The sequence below is a fragment of the Ctenopharyngodon idella genome, chromosome 12 (genome assembly GCF_019924925.1).
Source record: "Ctenopharyngodon idella isolate HZGC_01 chromosome 12, HZGC01, whole genome shotgun sequence".
Classification (NCBI taxonomy): Eukaryota; Metazoa; Chordata; class Actinopteri; order Cypriniformes; family Xenocyprididae; genus Ctenopharyngodon; species Ctenopharyngodon idella.
The window spans coordinates 26,686,996-26,706,126 of NC_067231.1; positions in this window are offsets into that span (position 1 = coordinate 26,686,996).

Consider the following 19,131-nt stretch of genomic DNA (forward strand, 5'->3'; position numbering starts at 1 on the left):
AGCAAGGGGAGAGAGCTACTGTCAATCAAACAGTGTGACAATCATTACTGGTTTGCAGCGAAGCAGAAAAACACGGTAATAAACAGGTCAGGCTGACTCCATCGGGCCGCTCGTACTGCTCAACGAGGGCACGGCCCTGTGGCCTCACCGGGCATCAAATCCCCGTCTTCCTGTTTGACCCCATTACTAGAGCATGATGGGCCTGCCTGTCACCGTGCCGACTGCAACAGTCCGACGCGCCGAATCACTCTTTCCGACAGGTAAGCCGCGGCATCATTTATTTCAGCCGGCAGCCACGCTCGGCTTGCCATGGCGACGGGGCATCTTTAACACGCTGCAGAAGTACAGAAACCCTCCATTGTTGCTTCCGCAGACACACTCGCCCGAAGATGACAAGAGACTGCGATCTGGAACGACAGAGCATTGGAAAAAAAGTTACGTCAAGTGCTTATGCTACTGGTGATTCAATGAAGGTGGGCCTCATTTGCTCTCCAGTGAGGTGTGAATTTGCTGTCTACTCGGAAGATACCGCCATAGACACCTAATGCACCCTGTCAGACACACTTTGCATGGCACACTCAAACAGAATGATACCAACCATGATCGAACCACCAAGCTGTACTTAATGGATGGTGCTGGAAGTGGGAAACATTCACAGTAGCAGGAATTTTTCTTGCATACCTACTGCCCAGGGTTTGGCAAAATTACGTTTCAAATCATAAGTGTGAATTTGGCCACACCAGTTGAATTTGAATCAAACTGAAAGGAAGAAGAATTTTAATTCAAAAGAAAATTCAAAATAGGTAGTGCATTCTGGGAATACTAAGACTAAGTTAAACTCCCTTTACAAAAACAGTAAAGCAATGATGTCGGACGATTTTGAAGTTGGAAGAGAAAATGAGAGTTTTTCGCCTTACCGCGGTACTTTCGCCTACGTCACGCGCGTCCTTTCCAATGTGATTATGTAATGTGTGGCACCTTTATTCCTCAAACCCTTTGAAGCTGCATTGAAACTGCAATTTGGACCTTCAACCCGTTGGTAACTGTTAAAGTCCACTATATGGAGAAAAATCCTGGAATGTTTTCCTCAAAAACCTTCATTTCTTTCCAACTGAAGAAAGAAAGACAAACATTTTTCTATAGGTGGAATTTTAAACGTGATTCTAACTTGATTCATCTATTTTTTCCAATTACTTAATATAGTAATTTTTCCTTTTAAGATGTATATTTTCTTCCACTTTGAGCACTGATTTAAGAGAAATTCATTCAGATCAATTACCCACAATCCCATCATCTATACAGGCATGACATTTAATGTATTATGAACACAAACAATGTGTGCTGCTCTACGCCTCTGTGCTGTGTCTGTTTTTATTTGAATTTGCCTTTGGTCTCTGCTTCGCCTTTGAGGATTAGAGGCGGTCGGAAGAAGGGGCAGGTTTGTTGCTGCACTAGTGCATAATAAGAGTCGCGTCTGTGGCCTCGAACTCTACAAAGGCTCCAGATCTAAATGCTATGCAGTATATATGCATTCCTAGTACAAACACAGGCAGAGACTAGAGCCCAGGCGTTTGATCCTGAACCGCTGTGTTCCCTTTCATCTAGTTCAAGCTTTCCAAAACTGTCCCAGTGACTTTCCTCACAGAGAAGTTCTGATTACGACTCATGATGGTTCTCCAGCCACAGGTGCACAAGATCCATCCGCCTCATCCTAATATTCAAGGCCTTTGTTGTTGTGTCATTACGTTTTTTTGGTAATGGCAGTGGTATACTCTCAAAAGGTTTCAGTTGTTTTGAGGCACGGTTGGTGCTTTACAGTCATATCTCACACTTGTATAGAAATTCTCATTATTTACTCGCATTCAAGTCAGTCCAAACCCAAATGCTGTTGTTTTGTTTTGTTGTTTTCCTGTGGAACAAGAGAAGTCAGCTCAATGTTCATGTCTGAAATTGTGAAGTAGCTGTTTAAATATTGCAATGCAACTAAATATAAGAAACAGTTCACTAAACATGTATTCAGTGTATAGTTCATACTAGTTCTTTTTTTGCCTTAACCCTTAGCAAATAATAGTGGAAAATTCCCTGATCATGCAGAAACCATATCCTCCAACTTACGACTCTAAAATGGCCAAAGGTCACATAACCAGTACTGATTATTAACTCGGTCAAGTACAGAGGTAGTCAAGCATGTGAACTCGGTTTTTTGATGACATGTTAATTTCAGCAGACTACAACAGCTCTTTTCAATTCACTTGATTCATTTGACACCAAACTAATATTGGTGACCTACATTGATTAATCCACACCTTTTCAAACTCTTACTCAGCAATAAATAAATAAAAATTGGATAATTGTGATTTAATTATGGGACTGTGAAATCAATATGACTTCTTCTCAAGTGGAGAATTAATCAGTGTTTTATAGAGTCGGTCTGCTTTCATGGGCTTGACGGTTATCATTCATACCTGCAACATATATCACTTGATTGAATGGATTTTTTTTTTTTTTTTTTTTTTTACAATAACATGCCATTATGCTAATTAAATACTCCTTTAGAAATTATTCATGTTGAAAATGTGTTTATTTTGAACTGATAGAATAACACCTTGTACAGGATTGAGTATCGTCTGATGGATTCAGAAACATTTGTTCACTTCAAACTCTATATTCAGACACTGAGTAATTACAAACAATCTGTGCATTAATGGTGGAGAATTTCAGTGACTCTTTCTGTAGGTTACATAGGCTAGTTACGCCAGGTGGGCACAAGTGAACTTCTTTATGAGAGATTCACTGATTCATTAACTCAGTAGATTCGTTCAACAACACTGATTCATTCAGGAACTTCCTTTATGAGTGAATTAATTGAATCATTCACAAAACCAAATCGATTCATTAAAAAATGTGGATTAATTTAGGAAATAAACTGGTCTTAATGACTGATTCACTGAATCATTCCCACAACTGAATTGATTAATTCGAAAACATTGATTCATCTGGATAGGAACAAGAGAATCGCTGCATCTGAAATTGCAAACATTTGGTGAAGAAGGTACCAAAACAAGTGACTGTCTTTATGAGCGAATCACTGATTCATTCCCAAAACCCAATCGATTCATTCAAAAACAAGGATTTATTTAGGAACAAAAACATGGGACCGTGAAATGACCCAAGTTGGATCTGAACTTCAGTCACCATTCACATAAGCGCCTTCACCGGGCTACGCTTAACACTAAATAATTTTAAAGTAGGTTTAATGCTTTTCTAAGTGCAAAAAAACACATGACTTTAAAAGTCACCCCATTCATCGCCATTTAAACACGCTTTCCGGTAGTCCTCGGTTAAGGTCCTCAAAATCCAATCAACGTGTCAGTGAAATGGCTCTTCATCTGCGGAGATTAAGAGCGCCTCTATTACCTCCGTTTTAGCCGTAGACCCCGGCACACATTTCCGTACAGCTATTAGTAACACCTGGAGTCTTTCACATTAGTTGAGGATCTGGCATCATAAATTCCGGCCTATTAATGATTATTCTGACTTCTTGGGATAAATGGCTCAATGTTTTTGATAATGAAAATATACACTCTGCTCAGAGAGCCCGTTCCTGCACTCACATTACCTTTGTAATGTACTTCATGGTTGATCATATCAGACGACGTCATAACTTTTACCAAGACGGACTTATTAACTCAGAAATGCATTTCAGAGTCTAAGATTCTTCAAGCTTAAAGTCCCTGATTTAATGAAAGGTACTTACTGTCTTTGTACTTTATTTGAAGTGATTCTCTGCCGTTTTTAAATTGGAAAAAACGTCAGAAGGTTTCACTGTAGAGTCGAAACACGTGAAATACAGCCTCTTCTATGTGTTGTTAATTTTGGAAGCTCATTTACATTGTCATTTATGACAAAAATCTTCATATTGGTTCTCCTGTTAGAATATGCTACAGCTGTGAACAAGAATCATGTATGAGGATTTATTTGAAACGAGACATTTTTATAGTTGAGTTAGGTTGACCAGCTAAACCAGAGGTCACAAATTAGCAATCGCCTTCCGGATCCAGAGCCAAGATTGGTTCCACAAGGACCATGAATCATTTAACATAAATTAATATTACTATTTTTTCTCCACACAAAGAAAGGGAGCATCTAAAATGGCGTATATGGCATGAAAAGACAGAGAAACAGAGACACCTTTTTATTCCACCATTCTGTTCTATTATTCTGATCTCTGCAAAGCTGCAATTGGAACAATTATATTGTGAAAAGCACAACATATTTGAATGGAACTGAATTATTTGCAGTTCTATGCTGGACATATCAGCAGTCTTGGAGGACGAACAGAAGACCAACTATTTTGACTATTTATAATTTCTTTAACTGTATACATTTGTCAAATTAAAGTGAATTTTCATAGTCATACAACATATTTTGGCAAGTCTTTTGGTACCTATGCCAAATAAAACTTTCGAGACTGGATCTCCTGCAACTTTAATTGGATACCCTTTGCATACTGAATGTTAAATACAATCATTCTGGTATAACAAAAGTCTTGGTCATAGATTCACCTCTTGGCTCAACGCAAAGAATTAAAAACTTCAAGGACAATGGAGTAAATTTGAACATTTCAAAGCAGGCAGATGGACAATAAGGAAAACATATGGGAAAACTGTAATTTTGCCAGCTACCCAATCCACCAGCCTTTATGCTGCATATTCTCTGCCTCAACTGACCAACTGGCTTTTAAAATCTAGTCCATATACTAATGAACTACACAGGAACTGGCAAAGAAAGTGTAAAGAAAAACAAAGATACAAAATCTGGTTACACTTTATTTTGATGGTCCACTTTAGACATTCTACTAACTAGAAGTAACTTTGCAACTACGTGTCAATATTAGTAGACTGTTAGGTTAGGGTTAGGCATTAGGGTTCGGGTTAGTAGAAAGAGTTAACACGTAGTTGCAAAGTTACTTATTGTTAGTAGAATGTCTAAAGTGGACCATCAAAATAAAGTGTTACCCAAAATCTTTATTTAGGGACTAGGCCCATAAAGTTAATAACAGCTTTTTGTATTGCATTAGCTGTTCCTATGGGCAGAGCCACCACAGAAGCTTCCAAACTAAACGTACTAGTGATTTCATACTACAGTGGAACAGTATCTCAAATGCCACTGTGGAAAATAACCACATTTTGGTTCTATCCCATGACTGGCAGCGGTGTGCAAGAGGGACTCCAACATTTTCCAGAATTATATGCGGCTCGTATCATGAAAATTGATTAGTTCAGGGAAAAATGTGACACCAGTTAATCGAGACCTTAAATAAAAGATATAATTCACCGGGCATGCTGAAAATTGTCACTCTCAGCGCTTTTATGACTGTGCCAGCCTTTATGACTTCAAAGAAAATGTCACTGGCAGCAAATGACGTGCTACTGAATAACGTCGTTACGGAGAGGAAGACATTTAAAACTTGACGGTCTCTACAGTGGAAGAAGTACTTCTGCTGAACATACATTTTCTCCAGCCGAAGAGGCTAGACAAAGACACCCAGACCCTTGTCTTCTGTCAGGCTCACATTTCAAATGAGTTTCTACTCAGAGCTTATCAGCCAGGTCCTCCTAAATTAAGAAGCCATCGTCTCTGGGAGCCCAAATGACCATGTCATTTACAAGGTGCGAGCCAGAGAGAGTCATGTAGGACACTACTGTGTGGATGTCATAGTGTGCAACAAGCCTAAGATGGTCGGCTGGTCCCCCAGCCTGGTCAAGCTAGTTATCTTGGTCAGTTTTAATGGTTTTAGAGTTAAACCACATAGCCAGCAACCACTTAAACCACCTAGGCCAGCAAGATTTCACTATAAAAAGTCTGCGGCTTACAACACTACAAAAAAATGGTTTTCTTACTCAGTATTTTGTCTTGTTTTCCAGCGCAAATATGTAAATATTTTTAAACCAAGATACATTTACATTTACATAAGTTGTCAAGTCTTGTTTTCTGAGAAATGTTGTTCCAAACCTGTATGAATTTCTTTCTTCTGTTCTGCTGAACACAAAAGAAGATATTTTGAAGAATATGGGTAACCAACCAGTTGATGGGCCCCAGTGACTTAAATAGTATGGAAAAAATTACAATGGAAGTCAATGAGGCCCATCAACTGCTTAATTAAAGACATTCTTCAAAATATCTTCTTTTGAGTTGAGCAGAAGAAAAAAATTCATACAGGTTTGGAATATAAGTTTTTGAAAAGTTTGTATTTCAGGCCTCCAAAACGCCATTGTCGTGTAAACGTCCCCTGAATTGCAACCCAATTCAGGCAAATCACATGTACCAATTTTCCTGGTTTATAGAAGAGAGAGAGAGAGCTCATTTCTGTTTCAGTTTGTATATGTGCTTGCAAAGTACTGTTGTATTGTTTAAAATTATTCCAGGATATAATTAAGCACAAGATGTTGTACTCTACAGCGTCGACAAACACCAGAATAATAAGAAAACTAACTCGTTGATTATCTACCATGCTAGTTCACATTTTGAATCTTTAACTTTTCCTCTTTAAATGCTAATCTCTCACCCTGAATCCGTGCCTAATCTTCTACATCTAATTACTATGATACAGTTGATAAACTACTACTGCTAGGTTTCCATCCAAAGCTTGTACACAATTAGTGTAGACAGAGAAAATAAATCAATATTCCCAATCCAACTGTAAAAAACAATTAAGGAAAGCAGCCTGGCTGCAAAAATAACAGTGAATATTAGTTATCAACCACTTCACAATTCACCACGGAGAGCCGTACCCAGAATGCACCCTGCTCCAGTGAATGACTGCAGCTAATACCAGACGCATGACAGAGGTGACAGATGCCAATAACAGTGTTCTGAAACATGTGAGTGTAATTGAGAGATTTAATGAAAAACAAAGCAAAATGAGTCTCGGGTAAACCTGAACATGGAAAACGAGTGAGTTGGGTGAGGTCTTACCACGGATATGGCACATACGAAATGCTGCCATGTACAAGGTCATGGTTATTCTCTTGCATTTCCTGAGTCGGGATAAAAATGCTCGCCCTCTATTGTTTGACTAGATTCTTTTCACATTTCTATTTCAGCCGTTCACTCATCGACATGCGGTGAGATGAATTACATTGGCATTACGTTCCAAACAGAACAATGTGTGACCCTTTTGTTTTCAACAAGTTCAGGTTTAACATAATACCACGTTTTATAAGGCCAGAGGAGAACCCTGGAATAAAAATAATTGAACACTTCCTCGCTTTAAGCAAATTTGGACCTGAAATAACATGATAGTAAAGATTAAAATTAAATGCATGAGCGTACTTTACACAGGAGAAAACTCATGCCACCACTAAATCTGCCATTAGTTTAGGAAAATAGCACTATTTCCACTTTCTAATTTATCGGAGATGACCACTTGAATGTCTTAACACAAATAAACCATTTCATTTCCTCATTTTTTTTTTTTTTTTTTTAATCAAAGCAATGACATCACATTATCACTCACTACCTCTTAAAAAAAACAAAAAAAAAAAAACCCTGTAATATATTAAAGGTCACACTTTAGATTAGGGTCCAGTTCTCACTATTAACTAACTATTAACTATGACTTTTGCCTCAATAAACTCCTAATTATACTTAATAGTTAGTAAGGTAGTTGTTAAGTTTAGGTATAGGGTATTAAGGAATGCAAAATATGATCATGCATAATAGGACATTAATATGTGCTTTACACTAATAAACAGCCAATATTCTAGTAATATGCATGCTAATAAGCAACTTAACAGTGAGAATTATATCCTAAACTAAAAGTGTAACCATATTAAAATATATATTAAACTTTTAAATAAACATTTCTACTATGTCCTGACCGAAAGTACCTTCTGTTGGATATTTCTCTAAGCTGTATGAGATTAACTATAGAGGCAGGAAGCTAATAAACTGTCATCCTCTCATATCATAAAATCTTGTCTTCAGTCTCTGCTTGTGAACGGTGACGGGCACACAAAGAAGAGCAAAGTGAGTCTATTAATAGGAAAACTACCCTCATTAAAGGTTTCAGCTTATTTTAGTAGCAGGGCGAAGACCCATAAACCTCTTCATGAATATTATCGTATTTATTTCAATGTTAGAGCTTTCTGAATTCATTAAAAGGGGAAAAAAACATTTATATATTTGGTTGATATATATCATTATAGTAAAATGTAAAGTCTAAAGCTCTAAATCAAAGAAAAAATGAAAGAAAAGCTAAAAATATTTACCTAATTTTCTTTATTCATTTTATTATTCTCTTAATTTTGACTTTATGGAGAAATATACCCTATTTAGGTTTTCTTGAGACCATCTAAACAATTAAAAATTCGCAGCACTAAATTCAAGTTTTATGAAGTGACTGAGTTGATTGTACCTGTAAGTGAGATTTATCAGGACCCTTGGCTACTGTGGAATAACCGCTGTCTGGGATCTCCTGCAAACACTCTCAATGTTGGTATTACTTTAATGCCAGAACTCAAACTTTTATTGGCCAAAAAACTGCATTACTGGATGCCCACACTGCATGACACACACCACAGGTTTTGCTCCGCGACTATATGAATATTTCAGCGTGTCAATTAGCCAACGGATCATTTGGCTTTCCAAAGAAAGTAAACAGACATAACATCGTACACAAACATGATTTTACAGGCACTGAATCGCAAACGCAGCCTGTGGAAATACACGCCATTGACACGATCATCAGGCCATGATGTCAATAAAAACTCCTTCATATAAACATTACTTTTGGACTGTGAGAGAAAGACGGACAAGGGAATATTTAGCAATATGTTTGGATCTGGTGACATTGGTAACACTGCAGCAAAAAAGTCTACGCAAGACAAATATCTTAAATATTTCCAGTCGTGTACGGTTTTAAGTGTGCTTTTTCACAAAACATATCAGACTGTTTATGTCTCACCGCTTGTCTAAGTGATCGGTTCGGTTGTGTTTCAGTGTGTTTTTAAGGGTGTAACTTTAGCAAAATGAGCAGCTTGCCAGAAGACTATGTTGAAAATGGCTCATGCTGTAAATCAACATTCCTTTTAATACTGATATAAGCAATTTCAGCCTGTGTGATAGCTTCTGCCAGACTTCCAGCCACACAGCTTCTCTTCCAAACCCCTCCTTCCAAAAACTTGTCATCCAATGAAAACAAGCAAAAATGGCTGATAGGTGCCTCAAAGCTTTCTGATTGGCCAAGACTATTTCTGTATTTTGACTCAGTCTGTCATTTTTACACAAAATTGAATAAAAAAACAACAACAACAAATAATATAGATAAATAAAATCAAAATAGATAGATAGATAGATAGATAGATAGATAGATAGATAGATAGATAGATAGATAAAGGCCTACAGCATTCAGAAAAGAGATCTGATCATCTCATTTGGCAGGTGGTTTTCTCCTTCTGTCTTTCTCCTCTGAATCTTACATTAATATTATTCACTTTTTCCCCCACCCACACTTTAAACTATTCTTCCTGTTTTACTTCCGTTTTTGGGTCCACCTGATGCTTTTACCCCATCTCTCTCTCTCTCCCTCTCTCTCTCGTAATAGTTTAGTGGAGAAGATTTGCTGTATAAGAGCGAGGTGGCGATCAGACTCCGCTGGGTGCTTCGTTAGTTAAAGAAATCCAGCAAATGGATTTCCATAATTCAGCAGAATCATGAAAAATTCAAAAAGTAAAGTTTGTTCCAAAGTGCTAAAATCTTCTCATGGGTACGTTGCTATATTTATTTGACATTTTCACATACATCTCCCATTTTTACTTGCATTTTCGAAATGCAAAATAGACAAAAAAGGTCTAAATGTTTTACAGCAACAATGTCAATTTAATAAGAAGAATAATAATAATGATGATTAATATAATGAGAATTACAAAAAAAAAAAAAAAACTAAAAAGTAAAACATTCTGCATTCCAATAAGTAGGTTTTTTAAGAGAAAATATGCTTGTTATGAAAGTAATGTCACAATGCAAACAAATTAATGGAGCAGAAATAGGTTTCATTTCATTTCCGAAAAATGTAATTTCTTCTTTTCTTAATCAGATTTTTCAGCAAAAACATTTTTCATACATTTCATACACCCTAAGAACTGCTGACATTGATACCAATTCCAATAACTGTATTAAACGGAAAGTTTGAGATTTCTGGGGAACAAATGGGCAATTATAGCTATTTAACATTAAATATGTTTTAAATAGGCCCAAACTATGAATTATCAGACTTATTTTAAGTTTAATGGTCATAAAATAGGCTTCATTTACTTTCTGGAAAATATAATTTCCTATTTCTTTTTTCTTTTAGATTTTTGGTTGAAATGTGGACATTTTCATGTGAGATTCACCTTATCCAAAAAATATTGTACCTAAAAGAGATTTATTATTGGCTACCATCAGGAATAAAAAATAAATAAATAAATAAATTCCAAATGCCACCAGAATCATCTCAGCACATGAGATACTGTGTAGTGAGAAATTATACATGTGTATGATTGTTCAGAATGTGAACAAAATGACATTGTAACTCCAAGCCTCTTCTGAGTCATTATGTGTTCATTTATCTTCTCCCATACCTCTCCCTGCCTCCCCACTCATAACTGCCCCAGGCTCAGAGAGGTGAGGGCAACTTCATGTTCCCTGTGGCATCATATGAATGTGTGTGTGTGTGTGTGTGTGTGTGTGTGTGTGTGTGTGTGTATGTGTGTGTGTTAGAGAGAGAGAGAGAGAGAGAGAGAGAGAGAGAGAGAGAGAGAGAGAGAGAGAGAGAGAGAGAGAGAGAATATTCAAATCAGTTACATGCCTCCAGACACTGTAGTTCCACATACTGCCTCTAATAACAGTTTTCCTCCATTCTGTTTTTATCCTAAAATAACTGTCAACAAAAGTCATTTAAAGCATTACAGCATAATAGGGATGAGCAATAACACCTATTTACAGCAATAACATCTTACTTACTCGATCTGATACAAAGTACTGTCAAAGCCAATTTCACTGACACAGATACCAATATTAGAGGCAAAGTTTGTGATTTCTGAAGAAAAATGGGTAATTATAGCTATATAAAAATACATTACTAACTCCCAATTATCAGATTCCTTTTAAGTTTTCCATTAGAAATGACAGGACATGATCAATCCACTTTAGTTTCACTTATTTCAAACACCACAATTATATCCACAAATAAAAATGTCTATAATGAATGTAAGTGCTAAACTTAAAGGATTAGTTCAATTCAGAATTAAAATTTCTTGATAATGTACTCATCCCCATGTCATCCAAGATGGTGGACGATTTTGAAGTTGGAGGAGAAAATGAGATGGAGTTTTCGCATGATTACGTAATGCGTGGCGCATCGCAGAGCTAGTGCAAGACGAGCATTTGTGATTAAAAAGTATATCATTTTTATTATTTTTTTAGAGAATGGCCAATCGTTTCGCTAGATAATTCTATCGTGATTATTCCTTGTCTGGGATCGTGCAGAGTCCTTTGAAGCTGCATTGAAACTGCAATTAGGACCTTCAACCCGTTAGTCCCTGTTGAAGTCCACTATATGGAAAATCATCAAAAATCATCATTTCTTTTCGACTGAAGAAAGAAAGACATGAACATTTTGGATGACATGGGGGTGAGTAAATTATCAGGAAATTTAAAATTAAAACTATTAGACCAAGTTTTTGTTAATTAAAAAACAAACGTTGAAATAAAATAAAAAAATATATATATTAGAGATAAAAATGAGAAAATGCTCTTTTGGCAACTAACTGAAATAAGTTTAAGTTGAAGCACTAAGATTAGGCTACTAAAAAATAAATAAATTAAAGATTATTTATTAAAATATTATTAAGATATTAAAAACATAATGAAAATGACAAACTCAATAACAAAATTACTAACACTTAAACTAAAAATGAAAATGAAAACTGAAAGTATAAAATATAAAATAAAAGCTAATTCAAAATATTACTAAGAATACTATACTACTATAACACTGAGCACCAATTCAGTGGGAAAAGGGGAATGAGAAACCAAGAGCAAGGGAGAGAGAGAGAGGCCCAGTTCACACGTTATTCAAACCAGCCATTATGTGGTCAAACACCCTCAGCTGCCTGTACGTCCTGTCACTGCCTCTTTGTGTCTCATGCAGCTAAACCGACTGTCATCATTTTTAACAGGATTTACAGCAGTAAGGCCGCAAAACATGCGCTCTAACTCAACCCAGACCTGCAAACGATCACCAGAATCTCAAATCCCAAAACAAACGCTTTTATTAATGTCATCCACCGCTCGGCTGGAGTTTTCGTTCCTTAGGAGAACATAAGTCTGATTTTGTCAAGCGTACTTGATTCCTTCCAAGTGGCAGACACATGGGCTGCTTAAATGTTTTACCATTCACTTTTACATAGAAAATGACCTTTCAGAGTAAATCAGTCAAACATCGGCCGTTTATAGACCTATAAAGAATATCAAATTTATTGGCAAATTATGAAACACATATTTTATTGAAACTTAGGGGCAAGTTTCGGGGAGGCGCCAGAAAATTTTTTCCAGTGACAACGCTCTATGTTGAGTTTTAGTGCATTTTAAAGGAGCTTAACGATGACGTAAAACTCTTTTTTTTTTTTTTCTCTCCATCCCTTCTCTCTCAATTGGATTCCGTTGCCGAAAGCGTCTAATGAATCAAGTGACTTAAACAGGCCACAGTGTTCGTGGCATTTACAGTTCTATAGATGTGTGACTGGGTCAGAGTCTCTGCAGTTTAATACACTGAACATATTCATACAACGTGGGGTTTGTTGGGTAACCCCATTACAGTTTGAAACAATTTATTGGGACTGAACTATTTTTCTCTTCAATGTTATGCAAGCAATAAAAAAATCTCAACCAATGGCATGAGTTTAGGGCAGGACTATCTGTTTGTCTGACCAATGGAGAAGGGAAACAATTGGAGAAGAGAGTTAGGAATGGGATCAGGAAAGGACCACGAGCTGGGACTCGACTAGGGTCACCCAGATCACTTTGTGTTGGAGCAATGCCCACAACGCTATGGCTCCAAAAATGTTAACTATCAATAAATAAATATATAAAAGTAGTAAAAAAAAAAAAAAAAAATCCAAGTCATATCAATAAAAAATAAAATTCAAGGTCTACATATCAAACAAATAAATAAATAAATAAATAAATAATAGGCAAAATAAAAAAACAGAAAATCTAAGTCTACAAAAAAAAATAAATAAATAAATAAAAAATAAATAAAAGGTCTACATATCAATACATTAAAAAAAAATATTCAAGTTCTACATATCAATAAATTAATATAAAATAAAATAAAACAATAAAAACTCCAAGGTCTACATATCAATAAAAAAAATCTAATTCTACATATCAATTAAAAAAACAAAAACAACAACAACAAAAAAACCAACATAAAAAAAAAAATATCAAGTTCTACATATCAATAAAGATAAAATAAAAAATTCAAGGTATACATATCAATAAAAAAATAAAAATCCTATAAAAAATATATATAAAAACATAAAATAAAATAAAATAAAATAAAATAAAATAAAATAAAAGAAAATAAAATAAAAAACTCCAAGGTCTACATATCAATAAAAAAATCTAATTCTACAGATCAATAAAAAAAAAAAAAAAAAAAAATCAAGTTATACATATCAATAAAAAAAATAAATAAATAAGTAAAAAAATCCAAGGTCTACATATCAATTTAAAAAAATATATAAAAAATATAAAAAATATAAAATAAAAAAAACTCCAAGGTCTACATATCAATAAAAAAATCCAATTCCAAAAAAAAAAAAAAAAAAAAAAAAAAAGCAAAATAAAATGCATAAAAAAATTTAATGTATACATATCAATAAAAAAAAAAAAAAAATAATCATCAAAGGTCTACATATCAATAAAAAATAAAACATCAAAGGTCTTCATTTTATCAGTTCATGTTCTGCTCTGAGTAACAGGAACACATATTTTTGCAATTCAGATTACCGCCACAAGTGTCTCAAAAATGACACACTTCACCTTTAAATTATCAGTTGACACAATGATATAATTAGTGAAATCGATGCCATAGTCTATCTTTCACACAGCCCGTTTACACCAGAGGTATTGTTTACATGATACTAGCTTTCACTAAACCTAGCCTGAGGCTGTCATTATACATGTAAAATCATTCCTTTTGGACAAATTCACATTCATCCGTACGGCTGTAATCACATTTAAACAATTGGACATGCTGAGATTCTTCTTTTTTAAACAACATAAAGCTCTTGTTTGGCTTTAACAACAGTCTTATCACATGCCCTGGAAACACGATTTGACTAACAGCAGCGGTCGTGTGGTGACCCATCTTAGAGCATTTATAGTTCTATTGAAAACTGCTTTTACTAATGTGCGTAATTGTAGCTTTAAATGAGGCATACTTTTTACTCTTTGACAAGGTGACAGCATTCGATGATGGCACACAATGGCAGCTAATGACTCCTTTGTTCCAGTAAATTGCGGGAATACTCATTACAGCTATTTTAAATGCGCCCAGACTTAGAGTTTAAATTGGGCAGTACTTAACCTACTTAAACATAATAAAACGTCCCAGCTGCTGTGGTCCTTGGCAAACTTAGGCAAAGATGCACAACTTTGATCTCAGAAGTCAATTAAACACTCACTAAGATTTTAAAACTAGGGGAAAGAGCAGAATCATTCTGCAGGATTCATATGCATTTGTTTGAAAACGGAGAACATTTGATAAAGGTGAAGTGTGTCATTTTTGCAGCACTTAAATTGAGTGTTTCAGACAGGTTTCCAGCTTGTGTTTATACTCATGCACTTACAATAAAAGACTATGGAGCACTTCAACAGTGTGAATAAACGTTTAAAATAAAATCTTTGCATCAGAAGTATAATGTAACTTAAACCTTGCACACATTACCATGAAACTGTATAACCGAATTGCTCCAACCTTGCCTGTTCAACGTTATATCCAATCTTTGCACTGTTTAAATGAAGCAGAGTTCAGCAAACTTCTCCAACAGTGTTATTTTATTTGGTGGTAACACAACCAGAAGTTCATCCACCTAGAAAATGATGATTTAAATAACTTTACAGAAACAACACGCACTTTGCACAGAAAAAAATATAAGTTCTTTAACAAAAACACAAGCTTTACTTTCAATAAATAATCGTGTCAGATGCCTGGAAGGGGCCTGACATGAAGCACTGTTTAACTCCAAAGGAAATATGTCAGAAGCACATCACCAGAACTTCTGCTAATAGTTCCTCCAAAAAGACTGATTTACAGAACTATACAGCTTTATTTTTTTGAAGAAGTCTAAAAAAACTAATGTAAATGGTTCAACAAAAATACACACTTTTAAACAGTCAGGTCAAGATGTGCTAATGTTGTAAATGTATTACAGTAAACGTAAAATTTGCTTTTGTTTTTGCAAACTTGGGGACAAGTCAAAATTATTTATTTATTTATTTATTTATTTATTTATTTATTCTTTGGTAATTTACAGCATAGCACAGAATATTCCTTTAATGTCTACACTGTAAAAAAAAAAAAAAAAAAAAAAAAAAATATATATATATATATATATATTGTTTCAACTTAAACAAGTGTTTGTTTTGCCTTAAAATTTTAAGTTTAGTCAACTCAAATATCCAAGTTGTCACTTAGTACACATTTCAAGTTGACTAAACTTAAAATTAAGGCCAGAGCCACTGTTCATAAAATGGCTAATATTAATCAAACAACAATACTGAAGAAAAAAAACAAAACAAGTTTTTTAATGACTGTTTACTTAATTATATAGAAATGATAATGAAAGGCTAAAGGAACTATAGCAATAATTTCAATTAAAATGTAATTTTTATTAAAGAAAAAATATGTTGACTTAAAAATAGGTAGAATTGGGTAGAAATTAAAATATAAAAGGCTAACACCGTGTCCTAACCAGACGCAATGCGATAAGGTTCTAGCAACGAGCAATTTGACTGTCCACACTAGAAGCGCCGCGACAATGAGAAGCGATAAAATCAATCAAAAACCACAGCCAATCAGAAGAGAGTGTGGGCGGGCTCTCTCGACAAGGGCACAGCAAACACAATGAAATGGGCAAGTACATAGTAAAATTCGTAAATATTACACAATTTAAACATTGTTTAAAGTACATATGGAGTGACTGAACCAATCTTTGTCACAGAATACACTTGTTTGTTCGCATTGAGTTGACAGTTTGAACGTTCTTCTGCCCATTTATTTATTTTCAAGATCTGAGGTGAATTAGCCAGTGTTGTTTTCATTACAGCTAAAAAGCTGGGAACACAGAATGATATTCACACTCACATTAGACGCTTTTAACATTAAATAAAGCACATAAACAGTACCTGATATTATCATTGCCATACTTTGTGTTGCTGTTTCAGCTGTCGCGGAGAAATAGAAAGCGTTTCTAAAATAGAATATTCGCGTGTCACCGTCGCGGCTCGTTAGGACAAAAACTCAGATTAACATGGAAAAGATAACTTTTATCGCGTGTCGCGGCGCGTCTGGTTAGGACACGGTGTAAAGGAATTATTAAAGGAAGAAAAAATTATTTTATACATGTTATATATTTTTGCTGTTTATTTAAATAACTGTTTAATGACTATTTAAATAATTAGGTAGAAATTGAGAAATATATGACTAAATTAAACTAAACATGACTAAACATAACCAAATTAAACTAAATTTTATATATAATGACTGTTAAATTATATACAGTCAAACCAAAAATTATTCAGACATTTTTTTATATTTTTGATATATTTGTACTTGTGGGTGCAGGACACTATAGTTCATTTATGTAAGTGAGGATAGCAAAATAAAGTCAACTGTGACATATTATACCCAAAAAAATAGTGGACTACCAGTAAAATTGATAAAAATTTGGAACCAAAAATGATTCAGACACTTTGACCTGACCATGTTTTGCTTAAGTTTTACCTAAAATAATTAAGATTAATTTTTCTGACAGCTTAACTCTGAGATCTTGTCATGTTTTATTACAATTTTTTTGAACTATGAAATGTTCATGGTGCCTGAATATATATATATATATATACACATCTTTTGGTATTTTGGTATTGTGACAGCCCTTCACAATCACTGCATATAATTTAGTTTTAGGAAGCAAAATAGTGTGTTTGAGAAGTGTCAGTACAAACGTATGCTCAACTGTAATACGAACAGGAAGCTGTCCATGAGATGAGAGGAAGTAAGGGGTAGAGGGGAGAATGACATCACCAATCTCTCAAAACACACACACAAACACACTTGCAAGTGTTGCTGTTGTTGTAAAGTGACTAAGGTGTTCATTTTCCCTTCTCCCCCTTTGAAACGTGCCAGATGCCAGACAAAGTACCAAGATGCCACAGGCATTCACAAACACACACGCTCACGGTGAGAGTGGGTAGGTGGGTGAGGACGAGAGAGGATGAGAAGCTCCCGCGGGGCAAGTCTGAGAGAGGAGGGAGGGAGACGGGGATGACAGTGGAAGAGACTGAATATGACTGTGTAATACTCGCCGTGGGCCTCAGAGGCAGAGTCCTTATAACTGCCTGTAAAAGATGCAAATTTGGTGAAATTATCAGCTGTAGTGCCGCGGGCTGTTTTCCAGCGGCCCTCTCTCGGCCCCCGGCCCCCACGCTGGAGGAAGTATTAGAGCGAGGAGCAAAAAGAGGCAAAGTTCAGTTAGCTTGGGGCGAGCCCCTAACCAAACTCCTCCAATTGGGGACATATGAAGACTCCTTTTACTTGAAAGACCTCTTACGTCCCTCCACCGCACAAACCAAACACAAGCAAATAGGAAATAGAGACAGAATGAGACGCGAAGAGTGGAGGAGAGAGCAAGTGCCAAGGAGAAGCAACTGGAAAGGAACCTTCAGGCGGGTTACAGGGTCTCACAAAGCTATAAAATTACAGATATAAGGCCCATTCACCCCAAGAACGATAATGATACCATATATGAATGATACCGTAACGAACTATATTAGTCTCCACACCAACGAACAATATTGTTCTGTTTATTTTTAAGCATGCTGCAGTTTTGTCACCTGCCGCTTTAAATGCTCAAGCTCTTTAAAGCGGAACGGATTCTGATTGGCTGTTTTTTATTGTTTATCAGCTGGAAAAAATCATTCTGAAAGTGATTCCAACGATACCTTCTGTGCCGTTGACGTTATAGTTGTGTGTAGACTTTATATTCTATATTCTTTTATGTTTAGAATGATTTTTAGAACTATATCTTTATCATAGTTATTGTCCTTGGTGTGAATGGGTATGACGGTAGTAATATTCATATGGCATATCAGTACTATTTCAGTCTTTCTACTTCAAAATTTCACGTTTAATTCAATGTTACTCTTGCAGTTTCTTTGTAATTTATTGTGAAATTTACTAGCAATTTCAGAATGAAAATTGTTGCAAAGTAAATCCTACACACTTTTTTTTTTCAGTGTGGCTGCTTTACATTATTTACATGCGACAAAGAAACACAGTCATGCAGAGCGTAGTCTCGCGTAGCCAGACTGACGGCAGAACGTCTGGTCTCCAGGGCAGCTTTCATTCGCCAAGGACCGCCCAAGAGGATGCAGGGTTGCCAGGTTTTCACAACATAACCCGCCCAATTGCTACTCAAAACTAGCCCACTTGCGTTTCAGGGGGGTCCCCTGGTAAAAATTGCATTCCGGGGGGTAAAATCCACATTTTTGGTGGGGTTCTCTTGGTAAAATTTGCATTACAGGGGCTAAATATCATGTTATTTGGGGTCACTTTAACCCGCAGACATGAAAAACAACCCGCGGCAACAGTGATAAAGTAGCCCAATTCCACGGGAAAACTGCAGACTTGGCAACACTGAAAGCAACCAATCACAGCTCGTCTTGTTCAGCGTCATGTTCAGGGGCGTAAAAATATAAAGTCGATGTCCCCACTATAACAGAACGGAATGCAATTCATTCAAGAACATTGTGCAAGTTTACTACAACAATGGTGCTGTGAACTTCACATACTTTTGAAAA